We start from the raw sequence: 20,437 nt of genomic DNA on the forward strand, positions 1-20,437 counted from the left end.
TCTAAACCTGGTCCACGCTCTAAACCTTGTCCATGCTCTAAACCTAATCCGCGCTCTGAACCTGGTCCATGCTCTAAATCTCTAAACCTGGTCTAAGCTCTAAACCTGGTCCACGCTCTAAACCTGGTCCACGCTCTAAACCTCTAAACCTGGTCCGCGCTCTAAACCTGGTCCGCGCTCTAAAACCTGGTCCACGCTCTAAACCTGGTCCACGCTCTAAACCTGGTCCGCGCTCTGAACCTGGTCCATGCTCTAAACCTGGTTTGCGCTCTGAACCTTGTCCACGCTCTAAACCTGGTCCACGCTCTAAACCTGGTCCACGCTCTAAACCTCTAAACCTGGTCCACGCTCTAAACCTGGTCCATGCTCTAAACCTGGTCCACGCTCTGAACCTGGTCCACGCTCTAAACCTGGTCCATGCTCTAAACCTGGTCCACGCTCTAAACCTGGTCCACGCTCTAAACCTGGTCCGCGCTCTAAACCTGGTCCACGCTCTAAACCTGGTCCACGCTCTGAACCTGGTCCATGCTCTAAACCTGGTCCACGCTCTGAACCTGGTCCGCGCTCTAAACCTGGTCCGCGCTCTAAACCTGGTCCACGCTCTAAACCTGGTCCATGCTCTAAACCTGGTCCGCGCTCTGAACCTAGTCCACGCTCTAAACCTCTAAACCTGGTCCGCGCTCTAAACCTGGTCCACGCTCTAAACCTGGTCCACGCTCTAAACCTCTAAACCTGGTCCACGTTCTAAACCTGGTGCACGCTCTAAACCTGGTCCATGCTCTAAACCTGGTCCACGCTCTAAACCTGGTCCACGCTCTAAACCTGGTCCACGCTCTAAACCTGGTCCGCGCTCTAAACCTGGTCCGCGCTCTAAACCTGGTCCACGCTCTAAACCTGGTCCGCGCTCTGAACCTGGTCCATGCTCTAAATCTGGTTTGCGCTCTGAACCTGGTCCACGCTCTAAACCTGGTCCACGCTCTAAACCTGGTCCACGCTCTAAACCTCTAAACCTGGTCCACGCTCTAAACCTGGTCCACGCTCTAAACCTGGTCCACGCTCTAAACCTGGTCCACGCTCTAAACCTGGTCCACGCTCTAAACCTGGTCCATGCTCTAAACCTGGTCCACACTCTAAACCTGGTCCACGCTCTAAACCTGGTCCACGCTCTAAACCTGGTCCACGCTCTAAACCTCTAAACCTGGTCCACGCTCTAAACCTGGTCCACGCTCTAAACCTGGTCCACGCTCTAAACCTGGTCCACGCTCTGAACCTGGTCCATGCTCTAAACCTGGTCTACGCTCTGAACCTGGTCCACGTTCTAAACCTGGTCCATGCTCTAAACCTGGTCCACGCTCTAAACCTGGTCCACGCTCTAAACCTGGTCCACGCTCTAAACCTGGTCCACGCTCTAAACCTGGTCCGCGCTCTAAACCTGGTCCACGCTCTAAACCTGGTCCACGCTCTGAACCTGGTCCACGCTCTAAACCTGGTCCGCGCTCTAAACCTGGTCCGAGCTCTAAACCTGGTCCACGCTCTAAACCTGGTCCATGCTCTAAACCTGGTCCGCGCTCTGAACCTGGTCCACGCTCTAAATCTCTAAACCTGGTCTAAGCTCTAAACCTGGTCCACGCTCTAAACCTGGTCCACGCTCTAAACCTCTAAACCTGGTCCGCGCTCTAAACCTGGTCCGCGCTCTAAACCTGGTCCACGCTCTAAACCTGGTCCACGCTCTGAACCTCTAAACCTGGTCCGCGCTCTAAACCTGGTCCACGTTCTAAACCTGGTCCACGCTCTAAACCTGGTCCATGCTCTAAACCTGGTCCACGCTCTAAACCTGGTCCACGCTCTGAACCTCTAAACCTGGTCCACGCTCTAAACCTGGTCCACGCTCTAAACCTGGTCCACGCTCTAAACCTGGTCCATGCTCTAAACCTGGTCCACGCTCTGAACCTGGTCCACGCTCTAAACCTGGTCCATGCTCTAAACCTGGTCCACGCTCTAAACCTGGTCGACGCTCTAAACCTGGTCCGCGCTCTAAACCTGGTCCACGCTCTAAACCTGGTCCACGCTCTGAACCTGGTCCATGCTCTAAACCTGGTCCACGCTCTGAACCTGGTCCACGCTCTAAACCTGGTCCACGCTCTAAACCTGGTCCACGCTCTAAACCTGGTCCGCGCTCTAAACCTGGTCCGCGCTCTAAACCTGGTCCGCGCTCTAAACCTGGTCCGCGCTCTAAACCTGGTCCGCGCTCTAAACCTGGTCCGCGCTCTAAACCTGGTCCGCGCTCTAAACCTGGTCCACGCTCTAAACCTGGTCCGCGCTCTGAACCTGGTCCATGCTCTAAACCTGGTTTGCGCTCTGAACCTGGTCCACGCTCTAAACCTGGTCCACGCTCTAAACCTGGTCCACGCTCTAAACCTCTAAACCTGGTCCACGCTCTAAACCTGGTCCACGCTCTAAACCTGGTCCACGCTCTAAACCTCTAAACCTGGTCCACGCTCTAAACCTTGTCCACGCTCTAAACCTGGTCCACGCTCTAAACCTGGTCCACGCTCTAAACCTGGTCCACGCTCTAAACCTGGTCCACGCTCTAAACCTGGTCCACGCTCTAAACCTGGTTCACGCTCTAAACCTGGTCCACGCTCTAAACCTGGTCCACGCTCTAAACCTGGTCCACGCTCTAAACCTGGTCCGCGCTCTAAACCTGGTCCACGCTCTAAACCTGGTCCGCGCTCTAAACCTGGTCCGCGCTCTAAACCTGGTCCACGCTCTAAACCTGGTCCATGCTCTAAACCTGGTCCGCGCTCTGAACCTAGTACACGCTCTAAACCTCTAAACCTGGTCCGCGCTCTAAACCTGGTCCACGCTCTAAACCTGGTCCACGCTCTAAACCTCTAAACCTGGTCCACGCTCTAAACCTGGTGCACGCTCTAAACCTGGTCCATGCTCTAAACCTGGTCCACGCTCTAAACCTGGTCCACGCTCTAAACCTGGTCCACGCTCTAAACCTGGTCCGCGCTCTAAACCTGGTCCGCGCTCTAAACCTGGTCCACGCTCTAAACCTGGTCCGCGCTCTGAACCTGGTCCATGCTCTAAACCTGGTTTGCGCTCTGAACCTGGTCCACGCTCTAAACCTGGTCCACGCTCTAAACCTGGTCCACGCTCTAAACCTCTAAACCTGGTCCACGCTCTAAACCTGGTCCACGCTCTAAACCTGGTCCACGCTCTAAACCTGGTCCGCGCTCTAAACCTGGTCCACGCTCTAAACCTGGTCCACGCTCTAAACCTCTAAACCTGGTCCGCGCTCTAAACCTGGTCCACGCTCTAAACCTGGTCCACGCTCTTAACCTGGTCTACGCTCTGAACCTGGTCCACGCTCTAAACCTGGTCCATGCTCTAAACCTGGTCCACGCTCTAAACCTGGTCCACGCTCTAAACCTGGTCCACGCTCTAAACCTGGTCCACGCTCTAAACCTGGTCCGCGCTCTAAACCTGGTCCACGCTCTATACCTGGTCCACGCTCTGAACCTGGTCCACGCTCTAAACCTGGTCCGCGCTCTAAACCTGGTCCGCGCTCTAAACCTGGTCCACGCTCTAAACCTGGTCCATGCTCTAAAACTGGTCCGCGCTCTGAACCTGGTCCACGCTCTAAATCTCTAAACCTGGTCTAAGCTCTAAACCTGGTCCACGCTCTAAACCTGGTCCACGCTCTAAACCTGGTCCACGCTCTAAACCTGGTCCACGCTCTAAACCTGGTCCACGCTCTAAACCTGGTCCACGCTCTAAACCTGGTCCACACTCTAAACCTGGTCCGCGCTCTAAACCTGGTCCACGCTCTAAACCTGGTCCACGCTCTAAACCTGGTCCACGCTCTAAACCTGGTCCACGCTCTAAACCTGGTCCACGCTCTAAACCTGGTCCACGCTCTAAACCTGGTCCATGCTCTAAACCTGGTCCACACTCTAAACCTGGTCCACGCTCTAAACCTGGTCCACGCTCTGAACCTGGTCCATGCTCTAAACCTGGTCCACGCTCTAAAGCTGGTCCACGCTCTAAACCTGGTCCACGCTCTAAACCTGGTCCATGCTCTAAACCTGGTCCACGCTCTGAACCTGGTCCACGCTCTAAACCTGGTCCATGCTCTAAACCTGGTCCACCCTCTAAACCTGGTCCACGCTCTAAACCTGGTCCGCGCTCTAAACCTGGTCCACGCTCTAAACCTGGTCCACGCTCTGAACCTGGTCCATGCTCTAAACCTGGTCCACGCTCTGAACCTGGTCCACGCTCTAAACCTGGTCCACGCTCTAAACCTGGTCCACGCTCTAAACCTGGTCCACGCTCTAAACCTGGTCCGCGCTCTAAACCTGGTCTGCGCTCTAAACCTGGTCCACGCTCTAAAGCTGGTCCATGCTCTAAACCTGGTCCGCGCTCTGAACCTGGTCCGTGCTCTAAACCTGGTCCACGCTCTAAACCTCTAAACCTGGTCCGCGCTCTAAACCTGGTCCACGCTCTAAACCTGGTCCACGCTCTGAACCTGGTCCACGCTCTAAACCTGGTCCGCGCTCTAAACCTGGTCCGCGCTCTAAACCTGGTCCACGCTCTAAACCTTGTCCATGCTCTAAACCTGGTCCGCGCTCTGAACCTGGTCCATGCTCTAAATCTCTAAACCTGGTCTAAGCTCTAAACCTGGTCCACGCTCTAAACCTGGTCCACGCTCTAAACCTCTAAACCTGGTCCGCGCTCTAAACCTGGTCCGCGCTCTAAACCTGGTCCACGCTCTAAACCTGGTCCACGCTCTAAACCTGGTCCGCGCTCTGAACCTGGTCCATACTCTAAACCTGGTTTGCGCTCTGAACCTGGTCCACGCTCTAAACCTGGTCCACGCTCTAAACCTGGTCCACGCTCTAAACCTCTAAACCTGGTCCACGCTCTAAACCTGGTCCATGCTCTAAACCTGGTCCACGCTCTGAACCTGGTCCACGCTCTAAACCTGGTCCATGCTCTAAACCTGGTCCACGCTCTAAACCTGGTCCACGCTCTAAACCTGGTCCACGTTCTAAACCTGGTCCATGCTCTAAACCTGGTCCACGCTCTAAACTTGGTCCACGCTCTAAACCTGGTCCACGCTCTAAACCTGGTCCACGCTCTAAACCTGGTCCGCGCTCTAAACCTGGTCCACGCTCTAAACCTGGTCCACGCTCTGAACCTGGTCCACGCTCTAAACCTGGTCCGCGCTCTAAACCTGGTCCGAGCTCTAAACCTGGTCCACGCTCTAAACCTGGTCCATGCTCTAAACCTGGTCCGCGCTCTGAACCTGGTCCACGCTCTAAATCTCTAAACCTGGTCTAAGCTCTAAACCTGGTCCACGCTCTAAACCTGGTCCACGCTCTAAACCTCTAAACCTGGTCCGCGCTCTAAACCTGGTCCGCGCTCTAAACCTGGTCCACGCTCTAAACCTGGTCCACGCTCTAAACCTGGTCCGCGCTCTGAACCTGGTCCATGCTCTAAACCTGGTTTGCGCTCTAAACCTGGTCCACGCTCTAAACCTGGTCCACGCTCTAAACCTGGTCCATGCTCTAAACCTGGTCCACGCTCTGAACCTGGTCCACGCTCTAAACCTGGTCCATGCTCTAAACCTGGTCCACGCTCTAAACCTGGTCCACGCTCTAAACCTGGTCCGCGCTCTAAACCTGGTCCACGCTCTAAACCTGGTCCACGCTCTGAACCTGGTCCATGCTCTAAACCTTGTCCACGCTCTGAACCTGGTCCACGCTCTAAACCTGGTCCACGCTCTAAACCTGGTCCACGCTCTAAACCTGGTCCATGCTCTAAACCTGGTCCACGCTCTGAACCTGGTCCACGCTCTAAACCTGGTCCATGCTCTAAACCTGGTCCACGCTCTAAACCTGGTCCACGCTCTAAACCTGGTCCGCGCTCTAAACCTCTAAACCTGGTCCGCGCTCTAAACCTGGTCCGCGCTCTAAACCTGGTCCACGCTCTAAACCTGGTCCACGCTCTAAACCTGGTCCGCGCTCTGAACCTGGTCCATGCTCTAAACCTGGTTTGCGCTCTGAACCTGGTCCACGCTCTAAACCTGGTCCACGCTCTAAACCTGGTCCACGCTCTAAACCTCTAAACCTGGTCCACGCTCTAAACCTGGTCCATGCTCTAAACCTGGTCCACGCTCTGAACCTGGTCCACGCTCTAAACCTGGTCCATGCTCTAAACCTGGTCCACGCTCTAAACCTGGTCCACGCTCTAAACCTGGTCCGCGCTCTAAACCTGGTCCACGCTCTAAACCTGGTCCACGCTCTGAACCTGGTCCATGCTCTAAACCTGGTCCAAGCTCTGAACCTGGTCCGCGCTCTAAACCTGGTCCGCGCTCTAAACCTGGTCCACGCTCTAAACCTGGTCCATGCTCTAAACCTCTAAACCTGGTCCACGCTCTAAACCTGGTCCACGCTCTAAACCTGGTCCACGCTCTAAACCTGGTCCACGCTCTGAACCTGGTCCATGCTCTAAACCTGGTCTACGCTCTGAACCTGGTCCACGTTCTAAACCTGGTCCATGCTCTAAACCTGGTCCACGCTCTAAACCTGGTCCACGCTCTAAACCTGGTCCACGCTCTAAACCTGGTCCACGCTCTAAACCTGGTCCGCGCTCTAAACCTGGTCCACGCTCTAAACCTGGTCCACGCTCTGAACCTGGTCCACGCTCTAAACCTGGTCCGCGCTCTAAACCTGGTCCGAGCTCTAAACCTGGTCCACGCTCTAAACCTGGTCCATGCTCTAAACCTGGTCCGCGCTCTGAACCTGGTCCACGCTCTAAATCTCTAAACCTGGTCTAAGCTCTAAACCTGGTCCACGCTCTAAACCTGGTCCACGCTCTAAACCTCTAAACCTGGTCCGCGCTCTAAACCTGTTCCGCGCTCTAAACCTGGTCCACGCTCTAAACCTGGTCCACGCTCTAAACCTGGTCCGCGCTCTGAACCTGGTCCATGCTCTAAACCTGGTTTGCGCTCTAAACCTGGTCCACGCTCTAAACCTGGTCCACGCTCTAAACCTGGTCCATGCTCTAAACCTGGTCCACGCTCTGAACCTGGTCCACGCTCTAAACCTGGTCCATGCTCTAAACCTGGTCCACGCTCTAAACCTGGTCCACGCTCTAAACCTGGTCCGCGCTCTAAACCTGGTCCACGCTCTAAACCTGGTCCACGCTCTGAACCTGGTCCATGCTCTAAACCTGGTCCACGCTCTGAACCTGGTCCACGCTCTAAACCTGGTCCACGCTCTAAACCTGGTCCACGCTCTAAACCTGGTCCGCGCTCTGAACCTGGTCCATGCTCTAAACCTGGTTTGCGCTCTGAACCTGGTCCACGCTCTAAACCTGGTCCACGCTCTAAACCTGGTCCACGCTCTAAACCTCTAAACCTGGTCCACGCTCTAAACCTGGTCCACGCTCCAAACCTGGTCCACGCTCTAAACATGGTCCACGCTCTAAACCTGGTCCGCGCTCTAAACCTGGTCCACGCTCTAAACCTGGTCCACGCTCTAAACTTGGTCCACGCTCTAAACCTGGTCCGCGCTCTAAACCTGGTCCGCGCTCTAAACCTGGTCCACGCTCTAAACCTGGTCCACGCTCTAAATCTCTAAACCTGGTCTGCGCTCTAAACCTGGTCCACGCTCTAAACCTGGTCCGCGCTCTAAACCTGGTCCGCGCTCTAAACCTGGTCCACGCTCTAAACCTGGTCCACGCTCTAAACCTGGTCCGCGCTCTGAACCTGGTCCATGCTCTAAACCTGGTTTGCGCTCTGAACCTGGTCCACGCTCTAAACCTGGTCCACGCTCTAAACCTCTAAACCTGGTCCACGCTCTAAACCTGGTCCACGCTCTAAACCTGGTCCACGCTCTAAACCTGGTCCATGCTCTAAACCTGGTCCACGCTCTGAACCTGGTCCACGCTCTAAACCTGGTCCATGCTCTAAACCTGATCCACGCTCTAAACCTGGTCCACGCTCTAAACCTGGTCCGCGCTCTAAACCTGGTCCACGCTCTAAACCTGGTCCACGCTCTGAACCTGGTCCACGCTCTAAACCTGGTCCATGCTCTAAACCTGGTCCACGCTCTAAACCTGGTCCACGCTCTAAACCTGGTCCACGCTCTAAACCTGGTCAGCGCTCTGAGCCTGGTCCTTGCTCTAAACCTGGTCCGCGCTCTAAACCTGGTCCACGTTCTAAACCTGGTCCACGCTCTAAACCTGGTCCATGCTCTAAACCTGGTCCACGCTCTAAACCTGGTCCACGCTCTAAACCTGGTCCACGCTCTGAACCTCTAAACCTGGTCCGCGCTCTAAACCTGGTCCACGTTCTAAACCTGGTCCGCGCTCTGAACCTGGTCCATGCTCTAAACCTGGTTTGCGCTCTGAACCTGGTCCACGCTCTAAACCTGGTCCACGCTCTAAACCTGGTCCACGCTCTAAACCTCTAAACCTGGTCCACGCTCTAAACCTGGTCCACGCTCTAAACCTGGTCCACGCTCTAAACCTGGTCCATGCTCTAAACCTGGTCCACGCTCTGAACCTGGTCCACGCTCTAAACCTGGTCCACGCTCTAAACCTGGTCCACGCTCTAAACCTGGTCCACGCTCTAAACCTGGTCCGCGCTCTAAACCTGGTCCGCGCTCTAAACCTGGTCCACGCTCTGAACCTGGTCCACGCTCTAAACCTGGTCCATGCTCTAAACCTGGTCCACGCTCTAAACCTGGTCCACGCTCTAAACCTGGTCCACGCTCTAAACCTGGTCCACGCTCTAAACCTGGTCCACGCTCTAAACCTCTAAACCTGGTCCACGCTCTAAACCTGGTCCACGTTCTAAACCTGGTCCACGCTCTAAACCTGGTCCACGCTCTAAACCTGGTCCATGCTCTAAACCTGGTCCGCGCTCTAAACCTGGTCCACGCTCTAAACCTGGTCCACGCTTTAAACCTGGTCCACGCTCTAAACCTGGTCCGTGCTCTAAACCTGGTCCACGCTCTAAACCTGGTCCACGCTCTGAACCTATTCCACGCTCTAAACCTGGTCCACGCTCTAAACCTGGTCCACGCTCTAAACCTGGTCCGCGCTCTAAACCTGGTCCACGCTCTAAACCTGGTCCACGCTCTAAACCTGGTCAGCGCTCTGAGCCTGGTCCATGCTCTAAACCTGGTCCGCGCTCTAAACCTGGTCAGCGCTCTGAGCCTGGTCCATGCTCTAAACCTGGTCCACGCTCTAAACCTGGTCCACGCTCTAAACCTCTAAACCTGGTCCACGCTCTAAACCTGGTCCACGCTCTAAACCTGGTCCACGCTCTAAACCTGGTCCACGCTCTAAACCTGGTCCATGCTCTAAACCTGGTCCGCGCTCTAAACCTGGTCCGCGCTCTAAACCTGGTCCACGCTCTAAACCTGGTCCGCGCTCTAAACCTGGTCCGCGCTCTAAACCTGGTCCACGCTCTAAACCTGGTCCACGCTCTGAACCTGGTCCACGCTCTAAACCTGGTCCGCGCTCTAAACCTGGTCCACGCTCTAAACCTCTAAACCTGGTCCGCGCTCTAAACCTGGTCCACGCTCTAAACCTGGTCCACGCTCTAAACCTCTAAACCTGGTCCACGCTCTAAACCTGGTCCACGCTCTAAACCTGGTCCATGCTCTAAACCTGGTCCACGCTCTAAACCTGGTCCACGCTCTAAACCTGGTCCGCGCTCTAAACCTGGTCCACGCTCTAAACCTGGTCCACGCTCTAAACCTGGTCCACGCTCTAAACCTGGTCCGCGCTCTGAACCTGGTCCATGCTCTAAACCTGGTTTGCGCTCTGAACCTGGTCCACGCTCTAAACCTGGTCCACGCTCTAAACCTGGTCCACGCTCTAAACCTGGTCCGCGCTCTAAACCTGGTCCGCGCTCTAAACCTGGTCCACGCTCTAAAGCTGGTCCATGCTCTAAACCTGGTCTGCGCTCTGAACTTGGTCCTTGCTCTAAACCTGGTCCACGCTCTAAACCTCTAAACCTGGTCCGCGCTCTAAACCTGGTCCACGCTCTAAACCTGGTACACGCTCTAAACCTGGTCCACGCTCTAAACCTGGTCCACGCTCTAAACCTGGTCCATGCTCTAAACCTGGTCCTCGCTCTAAACCTGGTCCACGCTCTAAACCTGGTCCGCGCTCTAAACCTGGTCCATGCTCTAAACCTGGTCCATGCTCTAAACCTGGTCCACGCTCTGAACCTGGTCCACGCTCTAAACCTGGTCCATGCTCTAAACCTGGTCCACGCTCTAAACCTGGTCCACGCTCTAAACCTGGTCCGCGCTCTAAACCTGGTCCACGCTCTAAACCTGGTCCATGCTCTAAACCTGGTCCGCGCTCTGAACCTGGTCCACGCTCTAAACCTGGTCCACGCTCTAAATCTCTAAACCTGGTCCATGCTCTAAACCTGGTCCGCGCTCTAAACCTGGTCCACGCTCTAAACCTGGTCCACGCTCTAAACCTGGTCCACGCTCTAAACCTGGTCCGCGCTCTGAACCTGGTCCGCGCTCTAAACCTGGTCCATGCTCTAAACCTGGTCCACGCTCTGAACCTGGTCCACGCTCTAAACCTGGTCCATGCTCTAAACCTGGTCCACGCTCTAAACCTGGTCCACGCTCTAAACCTGGTCTGCGCTCTAAACCTGGTCCACGCTCTAAACATGGTCCACGCTCTGAACCTGGTCCATGCTCTAAACCTGGTCCACGCTCTGAACCTGGTCCACTCACTAAACCTGGTCCATGCTCTAAACCTGGTCCACGCTCTAAACCTGGTCCGCGCTCTAAACCTGGTCCATGCTCTAAACCTGGTCCATGCTCTAAACCTGGTCCACGCTCTGAACCTGGTCCACGCTCTAAACCTGGTCCATGCTCTAAACCTGGTCCACGCTCTAAACCTGGTCCACGCTCTAAACCTGGTCCGCGCTCTAAACCTGGTCCACGCTCTAAACCTGGTCCATGCTCTAAACCTGGTCCGCGCTCTGAACCTGGTCCACGCTCTAAACCTGGTCCACGCTCTAAATCTCTAAACCTGGTCCATGCTCTAAACCTGGTCCGCGCTCTAAACCTGGTCCACGCTCTAAACCTGGTCCACGCTCTAAACCTGGTCCACGCTCTAAACCTGGTCCGCGCTCTGAACCTGGTCCACGCTCTAAACCTGGTCCATGCTCTAAACCTGGTCCACGCTCTGAACCTGGTCCACGCTCTAAACCTGGTCCATGCTCTAAACCTGGTCCACGCTCTAAACCTGGTCCACGCTCTGAACCTGGTCCACGCTCTAAACCTGGTCCATGCTCTAAACCTGGTCCACGCTCTAAACCTGGTCCACGCTCTAAACCTGGTCCGCGCTCTAAACCTGGTCCACGCTCTAAACATGGTCCACGCTCTGAACCTGGTCCATGCTCTAAACCTGGTCCACGCTCTGAACCTGGTCCACTCACTAAACCTGGTCCATGCTCTAAACCTGGTCCACGCTCTAAACCTGGTCCACGCTCTAAACCTGGTCCGCGCTCTAAACCTTGTCCGCGCTCTAAACCTGGTCCACGCTCTAAAGCTGGTCCATGCTCTAAACCTGGTCCGCGCTCTGAACCTGGTCCGTGCTCTAAACCTGGTCCACGCTCTAAACCTGGTCCACGCTCTAAACCTCTAAACCTGGTCCGCGCTCTAAACCTGGTCCACGCTCTAAACCTGGTCCACGCTCTAAACCTCTAAACCTGGTCCACGCTCTAAACCTGGTCCACGCTCTAAACCTGGTCCATGCTCTAAACCTGGTCCACGCTCTAAACCTGGTCCACGCTCTGAACCTCTAAACCTGGTCCACGCTCTAAACCTGGTCCACGCTCTAAACCTGGTCCACGCTCTAAACCTGGTCCATGCTCTAAACCTGGTCCACGCTCTGAACCTGGTCCACGCTCTAAACCTGGTCCATGCTCTAAACCTGGTCCACGCTCTAAACCTGGTCCACGCTCTAAACCTGGTCCGTGCTCTAAACCTGGTCCACGCTCTAAACCTGGTCCACGCTCTGAACCTGGTCCATGCTCTAAACCTGGTCCACGCTCTGAACCTGGTCCACGCTCTAAACCTGGTCCGCGCTCTGAACCTGGTCCATGCTCTAAACCTGGTTTGCGCTCTGAACCTGGTCCACGCTCTAAACCTGGTCCACGCTCTAAACCTGGTCCACGCTCTAAACCTCTAAACCTGGTCCACGCTCTAAACCTGGTCCACGCTCTAAACCTGGTCCACGCTCTAAACCTCTAAACCTGGTCCACGCTCTAAACCTTGTCCACGCTCTAAACCTGGTCCACGCTCTAAACCTGGTCCACGCTCTAAACCTGGTCCACGCTCTAAACCTGGTCCACGCTCTAAACCTGGTCCACGCTCTAAACCTGGTCCACGCTCTAAACCTGGTCCATGCTCTAAACCTGGTCCACGCTCTAAACCTGGTCCACGCTCTAAACCTGGTCCACGCTCTAAACCTGGTCCACGCTCTAAACCTGGTCCACGCTCTAAACCTGGTCCACGCTCTAAACCTGGTCCGCGCTCTAAACCTGGTCCGCGCTCTAAACCTGGTCCACGCTCTAAACCTGGTCCGTGCTCTAAACCTGGTCCGCGCTCTAAACCTGGTCCACGCTCTAAACCTGGTCCATGCTCTAAACCTGGTCCGCGCTCTGAACCTAGTCCACGCTCTAAACCTCTAAACCTGGTCCGCGCTCTAAACCTGGTCCACGCTCTAAACCTGGTCCACGCTCTAAACCTCTAAACCTGGTCCACGTTCTAAACCTGGTGCACGCTCTAAACCTGGTCCATGCTCTAAACCTGGTCCACGCTCTAAACCTGGTCCACGCTCTAAACCTGGTCCACGCTCTAAACCTGGTCCGCGCTCTAAACCTGGTCCGCGCTCTAAACCTGGTCCACGCTCTAAACCTGGTCCGCGCTCTGAACCTGGTCCATGCTCTAAACCTGGTTTGCGCTCTGAACCTGGTCCACGCTCTAAACCTGGTCCACGCTCTAAACCTGGTCCACGCTCTAAACCTCTAAACCTGGTCCACGCTCTAAACCTGGTCCATGCTCTAAACCTGGTCCACGCTCTGAACCTGGTCCATGCTCTAAACCTGGTCCATGCTCTAAACCTGGTCCACGCTCTAAACCTGGTCCACGCTCTAAACCTGGTCCGCGCTCTAAACCTGGTCCATGCTCTAAACCTGGTCCACGCTCTGAACCTGGTCCATGCTCTAAACCTGGTCCAAGCTCTGAACCTGGTCCGCGCTCTAAACCTGGTCCGCGCTCTAAACCTGGTCCACGCTCTAAACCTGGTCCATGCTCTAAACCTCTAAACCTGGTCCACGCTCTAAACCTGGTCCACGCTCTAAACCTGGTCCACGCTCTAAACCTGGTCCACGCTCTGAACCTGGTCCATGCTCTAAACCTGGTCTACGCTCTGAACCTGGTCCACGTTCTAAACCTGGTCCATGCTCTAAACCTGGTCCACGCTCTAAACCTGGTCCACGCTCTAAACCTGGTCCACGCTCTAAACCTGGTCCACGCTCTAAACCTGGTCCGCGCTCTAAACCTGGTCCACGCTCTAAACCTGGTCCACGCTCTGAACCTGGTCCACGCTCTAAACCTGGTCCGCGCTCTAAACCTGGTCCGAGCTCTAAACCTGGTCCACGCTCTAAACCTGGTCCATGCTCTAAACCTGGTCCGCGCTCTGAACCTGGTCCACGCTCTAAATCTCTAAACCTGGTCTAAGCTCTAAACCTGGTCCACGCTCTAAACCTGGTCCACGCTCTAAACCTCTAAGCCTGGTCCGCGCTCTAAACCTGGTCCGCGCTCTAAACCTGGTCCACGCTCTAAACCTGGTCCACGCTCTAAACCTGGTCCGCGCTCTGAACCTGGTCCATGCTCTAAACCTGGTTTGCGCTCTAAACCTGGTCCACGCTCTAAACCTGGTCCACGCTCTAAACCTGGTCCATGCTCCAAACCTGGTCCACGCTCTGAACCTGGTCCACGCTCTAAACCTGGTCCACGCTCTAAACCTGGTCCACGCTCTAAACCTGGTCCACGCTCTAAACCTGGTCCGCGCTCTAAACCTGGTCCACGCTCTAAACCTGGTCCACGCTCTGAACCTGGTCCATGCTCTAAACCTGGTCCACGCTCTGAACCTGGTCCACGCTCTAAACCTGGTCCATGCTCTAAACCTGGTCCACGCTCTAAACCTGGTCGACGCTCTAAACCTGGTCCGCGCTCTAAACCTGGTCCACGCTCTAAACCTGGTCCACGCTCTAAACCTGGTCCACGCTCTAAACCTGGTCCGCGCTCTAAACCTGGTCCGCGCTCTAAACTTGGTCCACGCTCTAAAGCTGGTCCATGCTCTAAACCTGGTCCGCGCTCTGAACCTGGTCCGTGCTCTAAACCTGGTCCACGCTCTAAACCTCTAAACCTTGTCCGCGCTCTAAACCTGGTCCACACTCTAAACCTGGTCCACGCTCTAAACCTCTAAACCTGGTCCACGCTCTAAACCTGGTCCACGCTCTAAACCTGGTCCATGCTCTAAACCTGGTCCACGCTCTAAACCTGGTCCACGCTCTAAACCTGGTCCGCGCTCTAAACCTGGTCCGCGCTCTAAACCTGGTCCACGCTCTAAACCTGGTCCACGCTCTAAACCTGGTCCGCGCTCTAAACTTGGTCCACGCTCTAAAGCTGGTCCATGCTCTAAACCTGGTCCGCGCTCTGAACCTGGTCCGTGCTCTAAACCTGGTCCACGCTCTAAACCTCTAAACCTTGTCCGCGCTCTAAACCTGGTCCACACTCTAAACCTGGTCCACGCTCTAAACCTCTAAACCTGGTCCACGCTCTAAACCTGGTCCACGCTCTAAACCTGGTCCATGCTCTAAACCTGGTCCACGCTCTAAACCTGGTCCACGCTCTAAACCTGGTCCGTGCTCTAAACCTGGTCCACGCTCTAAACCTCTAAACCTTGTCCGCGCTCTAAACCTGGTCCACACTCTAAACCTGGTCCACGCTCTAAACCTCTAAACCTGGTCCACGCTCTAAACCTGGTCCACGCTCTAAACCTGGTCCATGCTCTAAACCTGGTCCACGCTCTAAACCTGGTCCACGCTCTAAACCTGGTCCGCGCTCTAAACCTGGTCCGCGCTCTAAACCTGGTCCACGCTCTAAACCTGGTCCACGCTCTAAACCTGGTCCGCGCTCTAAACCTGGTCCATGCTCTAAACCTGGTTTGCGCTCTGAACCTGGTCCACGCTCTAAACCTGGTCCACGCTCTAAACCTGGTCCACGCTCTAAACCTCTAAACCTGGTCCACGCTCTAAACCTGGTCCACGCTCTAAACCTGGTCCACGCTCTAAACCTGGTCCACGCTCTAAACCTGGTCCATGCTCTAAACCTGGTCCGCGCTCTAAACCTGGTCCACGCTCTAAACCTGGTCCACGCTCTAAACCTGGTCCGCGCTCTAAACCTGGTCCGCGCTCTAAACCTGGTCCACGCTCTAAACCTGGTCCACGCTCTGAACCTGGTCCACGCTCTAAACCTGGTCCGCGCTCTAAACCTGGTCCGCGCTCTAAACCTGGTCCACGCTCTAAACCTGGTCCATGCTCTAAACCTGGTCCGCGCTCTGAACCTGGTCCACGCTCTAAACCTGGTCCGCGCTCTGAACCTGGTCCACGCTCTAAACCTGGTCCATGCTCTAAACCTGGTCCACGCTCTGAACCTGGTCCACGCTCTAAACCTGGTCCATGCTCTAAACCTGGTCCACGCTCTAAACCTGGTCCACGCTCTAAACCTGGTCCGCGCTCTAAACCTGGTCCACGCTCTAAACATGGTCCACGCTCTGAACCTGGTCCATGCTCTAAACCTGGTCCACGCTCTGAACCTGGTCCACTCACTAAACCTGGTCCATGCTCTAAACCTGGTCCACGCTCTAAACCTGGTCCACGCTCTAAACCTGGTCCGCGCTCTAAACCTGGTCCGCGCTCTAAACCTGGTCCACGCTCTAAAGCTGGTCCATGCTCTAAACCTGGTCCGCGCTCTGAACCTGGTCCGTGCTCTAAACCTGGTCCACGCTCTAAACCTGGTCCACGCTCTAAACCTCTAAACCTGGTCCGCGCTCTAAACCTGGTCCACGCTCTAAACCTGGTCCACGCTCTAAACCTCTAAACCTGGTCCACGCTCTAAACCTGGTCCACGCTCTAAACCTGGTCCATGCTCTAAACCTGGTCCACGCTCTAAACCTGGTCCACGCTCTAAACCTGGTCCGCGCTCTAAACCTGGTCCACGCTCTAAACCTGGTCCACGCTCTAAACCTGGTCCACGCTCTAAACCTGGTCCGCGCTCTGAACCTGGTCCATGCTCTAAACCTGGTTTGCGCTCTGAACCTGGTCCACGCTCTAAACCTGGTCCACGCTCTAAACCTGGTCCACGCTCTAAACCTGGTCCGCGCTCTAAACCTGGTCCGCGCTCTAAACCTGGTCCACGCTCTAAAGCTGGTCCATGCTCTAAACCTGGTCCGCGCTCTGAACCTGGTCCGCGCTCTAAACCTGGTCCACGCTCTAAACCTGGTACACGCTCTAAACCTCTAAACCTGGTCCACGCTCTAAACCTGGTCCACGCTCTAAACCTGGTCCATGCTCTAAACCTGGTCCTCGCTCTAAACCTGGTCCACGCTCTAAACCTGGTCCGCGCTCTAAACCTGGTCCACGCTCTGAACCTGGTCCACGCTCTAAACCTGGTCCATGCTCTAAACCTGGTCCACGCTCTAAACCTGGTCCACGCTCTAAACCTGGTCCGCGCTCTAAACCTTGTCCACGCTCTAAACCTGGTCCATGCTCTAAACCTGGTCCGCGCTCTGAACCTGGTCCACGCTCTAAACCTGGTCCACGCTCTAAATCTCTAAACCTGGTCCATGCTCTAAACCTGGTCCGCGCTCTAAACCTGGTCCACGCTCTAAACCTGGTCCACGCTCTAAACCTGGTCCACGCTCTAAACCTGGTCCGCGCTCTGAACCTGGTCCACGCTCTAAACCTGGTCCATGCTCTAAACCTTGTCCACGCTCTGAACCTGGTCCACGCTCTAAACCTGGTCCATGCTCTAAACCTGGTCCACGCTCTAAACCTGGTCCACGCTCTAAACCTGGTCCGCGCTCTAAACCTGGTCCACGCTCTAAACATGGTCCACGCTCTGAACCTGGTCCATGCTCTAAACCTGGTCCACGCTCTGAACCTGGTCCACTCACTAAACCTGGTCCATGCTCTAAACCTGGTCCACGCTCTAAACCTGGTCCGCGCTCTAAACCTGGTCCATGCTCTAAACCTGGTCCATGCTCTAAACCTGGTCCACGCTCTGAACCTGGTCCACGCTCTAAACCTGGTCCATGCTCTAAACCTGGTCCACGCTCTAAACCTGGTCCACGCTCTAAACCTGGTCCGCGCTCTAAACCTGGTCCACGCTCTAAACCTGGTCCATGCTCTAAACCTGGTCCGCGCTCTGAACCTGGTCCACGCTCTAAACCTGGTCCACGCTCTAAATCTCTAAACCTGGTCCATGCTCTAAACCTGGTCCGCGCTCTAAACCTGGTCCACGCTCTAAACCTGGTCCACGCTCTAAACCTGGTCCACGCTCTAAACCTGGTCCGCGCTCTGAACCTGGTCCACGCTCTAAACCTGGTCCATGCTCTAAACCTGGTCCACGCTCTGAACCTGGTCCACGCTCTAAACCTGGTCCATGCTCTAAACCTGGTCCACGCTCTAAACCTGGTCCACGCTCTAAACCTGGTCCGCGCTCTAAACCTGGTCCACGCTCTAAACATGGTCCACGCTCTGAACCTGGTCCATGCTCTAAACCTGGTCCACGCTCTGAACCTGGTCCACTCACTAAACCTGGTCCATGCTCTAAACCTGGTCCACGCTCTAAACCTGGACCACGCTCTAAACCTGGTCCGCGCTCTAAACCTGGTCCGCGCTCTAAACCTGGTCCACGCTCTAAAGCTGGTCCATGCTCTAAACCTGGTCCGCGCTCTGAACCTGGTCCGTGCTCTAAACCTGGTCCACGCTCTAAACCTGGTCCACGCTCTAAACCTGGTCCACGCTCTGAACCTCTAAACCTGGTCCACGCTCTAAACCTGGTCCACGCTCTAAACCTGGTCCACGCTCTAAACCTGGTTCATGCTCTAAACCTGGTCCACGCTCTGAACCTGGTCCACGCTCTAAACCTGGTCCATGCTCTAAACCTGGTCCACGCTCTAAACCTGGTCGACGCTCTAAACCTGGTCCGCGCTCTAAACCTGGTCCACGCTCTAAACCTGGTCCACGCTCTGAACCTGGTCCATGCTCTAAACCTGGTCCACGCTCTGAACCTGGTCCACGCTCTAAACCTGGTCCACGCTCTAAACCTGGTCCACGCTCTAAACCTGGTCCACGCTCTAAACCTGGTCCGCGCTCTAAACCTGGTCCACGCTCTAAACCTGGTCCACGCTCTAAACCTGGTCCGCGCTCTAAACCTGGTCCGCGCTCTAAACCTGGTCCGCGCTCTAAACCTGGTCCACGCTCTAAACCTGGTCCGCGCTCTGAACCTGGTCCATGCTCTAAACCTGGTTTGCGCTCTGAACCTGGTCCACGCTCTAAACCTGGTCCACGCTCTAAACCTGGTCCACGCTCTAAACCTCTAAACCTGGTCCACGCTCTAAACCTGGTCCACGCTCTAAACCTGGTCCACGCTCTAAACCTCTAAACCTGGTCCACGCTCTAAACCTTGTCCACGCTCTAAACCTGGTCCACGCTCTAAACCTGGTCCACGCTCTAAACCTTGTCCACGCTCTAAACCTGGTCCACGCTCTAAACCTGGTCCACGCTCTAAACCTGGTCCATGCTCTAAACCTGGTCCACGCTCTAAACCTGGTCCACGCTCTAAACCTGGTCCACGCTCTAAACCTGGTCCACGCTCTAAACCTGGTCCACGCTCTAAACCTGGTCCACGCTCTAAACCTGGTCCGCGCTCTAAACCTGGTCCGCGCTCTAAACCTGGTCCGCGCTCTAAACCTGGTCCGCGCTCTAAACCTGGTCCACGCTCTAAACCTGGTCCATGCTCTAAACCTGGTCCGCGCTCTGAACCTAGTCCACGCTCTAAACCTCTAAACCTGGTCCGCGCTCTAAACCTGGTCCACGCTCTAAACCTGGTCCACGCTCTAAACCTCTAAACCTGGTCCACGTTCTAAACCTGGTGCACGCTCTAAACCTGGTCCATGCTCTAAACCTGGTCCACGCTCTAAACCTGGTCCACTCTCTAAACCTGGTCCACGCTCTAAACCTGGTCCGCGCTCTAAATCTGGTCCGCGCTCTAAACCTGGTCCACGCTCTAAAACTGGTCCGCGCTCTGAACCTGGTCCATGCTCTAAACCTGGTTTGCGCTCTGAACCTGGTCCACGCTCTAAACCTGGTTTGCGCTCTGAACCTGGTCCACGCTCTAAACCTCTAAACCTGGTCCACGCTCTAAACCTGGTCCACGCTCTAAACCTGGTCCACGCTCTAAACCTGGTCCGCGCTCTAAACCTGGTCCACGCTCTAAACCTGGTCCACGCTCTAAACCTCTAAACCTGGTCCACGCTCTAAACCTGGTCCACGCTCTAAACCTGGTCCACGCTCTAAACCTGGTCCACGCTCTGAACCTGGTCCACGCTCTGAACCTGGTCCATGCTCTAAACCTGGTCTACGCTCTGAACCTGGTCCACGCTCTAAACCTGGTCCATGCTCTAAACCTGGTCCACGCTCTAAACCTGGTCCACGCTCTAAACCTGGTCCATGCTCTAAACCTGGTCCACGCTCTAAACCTGGTCCACGCTCTAAACCTGGTCCACGCTCTAAACCTGGTCCACGCTCTAAACCTGGTCCACGCTCTAAACCTGGTCCACGCTCTAAACCTGGTCCGCGCTCTAAACCTGGTCCACGCTCTAAACCTGGTCCGCGCTCTAAACCTGGTCCGCGCTCTAAACCTGGTCCACGCTCTAAACCTGGTCCATGCTCTAAACCTGGTCCGCGCTCTGAACCTAGTCCACGCTCTAAACCTCTAAACCTGGTCCGCGCTCTAAACCTGGTCCACGCTCTAAACCTGGTCCACGCTCTAAACCTCTAAACCTGGTCCACGTTCTAAACCTGGTGCACGCTCTAAACCTGGTCCATGCTCTAAACCTGGTCCACGCTCTAAACCTGGTCCACGCTCTAAACCTGGTCCACGCTCTAAACCTGGTCCGCGCTCTAAACCTGGTCCGCGCTCTAAACCTGGTCCACGCTCTAAACCTGGTCCGCGCTCTGAACCTGGTCCATGCTCTAAACCTGGTTTGCGCTCTGAACCTGGTCCACGCTCTAAACCTGGTTTGC

The 20,437-nt window shown here is 55.4% G+C and overlaps 1 protein-coding gene across 1 annotated transcript in view; it reads left to right on the forward strand.

The window, feature by feature from the left end:
* fam151a (family with sequence similarity 151 member A) overlaps positions 1-20,437 on the forward strand; it is a 186,509-nt gene that overhangs the window by 113,620 nt on the left and 52,452 nt on the right. The gene's annotated exons all lie outside the window — the stretch shown is intronic.

This window comes from Eucyclogobius newberryi, unplaced genomic scaffold, assembly GCF_026437365.1.
Source record: "Eucyclogobius newberryi isolate DKJ021-1_F unplaced genomic scaffold, fEucNew1.0.hap1 SCAF_74, whole genome shotgun sequence".
Lineage (NCBI taxonomy): Eukaryota > Metazoa > Chordata > Actinopteri > Gobiiformes > Gobiidae > Eucyclogobius > Eucyclogobius newberryi.